Source organism: Crocuta crocuta, unplaced genomic scaffold, assembly GCF_008692635.1.
Source record: "Crocuta crocuta isolate KB4526 unplaced genomic scaffold, BGI_CrCroc_1.0 scaffold790, whole genome shotgun sequence".
NCBI classification, from domain to species: domain Eukaryota; kingdom Metazoa; phylum Chordata; class Mammalia; order Carnivora; family Hyaenidae; genus Crocuta; species Crocuta crocuta.
In genome coordinates, this window is record NW_027531898.1 from 75,807 (window position 1) to 76,594 (window position 788).

Sequence of the window (788 nt, forward strand, 5' to 3'; positions counted from 1 at the left end):
AAAGTGGACATCTAAAGAGTTTTCATTATGTGTGCAATTAACTGCACTAAATAATATCATATATATGTACAACAAAACAAAACAAAGTAAAACTAAAGCAATGGATAGCCCCCATGGTGGGGGCGAATGATATATATTTCCAGGAACTTCCCCTATCTCTTAAAGTCGAATGCATTTATTATTTAGTGTGTGTGTGTGTGTGTGTGTGTGTTTGTGTATTAAAACAAAATGAATGTTGTTACTTCAAGGCATAAAATCAACTTCCAAGAACATGGAGTCTGATGTTTGAAGCACTTAACTCTACTTTCTTCCTACTGTCTGGAATTGTTTGGCAATAAATTGTATTCTATGCTGCTTCAATTACTAGTCTTTTCAGATCTGACTGCACTTAATTACTCAAGACATGATCTGCTAACAGCTACATCTGGAAACAATGTCACTCTCTTTGTTTGGCATTTAAAGTTGGACTTATGTTAAATGAATACTTTTAACCACAAAGCTTTGGAGGAAAAATTAGCATTGCCAGACACTTTCTGTGGATTTAGTTTAAACTGTACATGTATTTATCTATTTAGTTTTGGTTTTGAAACTGCCTAGGTGTCTCTCTAACCTTTCTCTTATCTATGTATCTAACCAGAGTTTCCACAATAATTGCCTCTCTGGTATTAAAAGCAGATCTGGTCTTTTCTATTCATCAATTTTATATGCTGAACTTCGTATACAAAATATTGAACTTAGCCTTTGGAATGCCAAAGGCAACAGAAGGTGTTCTCATTTGAGAGTGATTT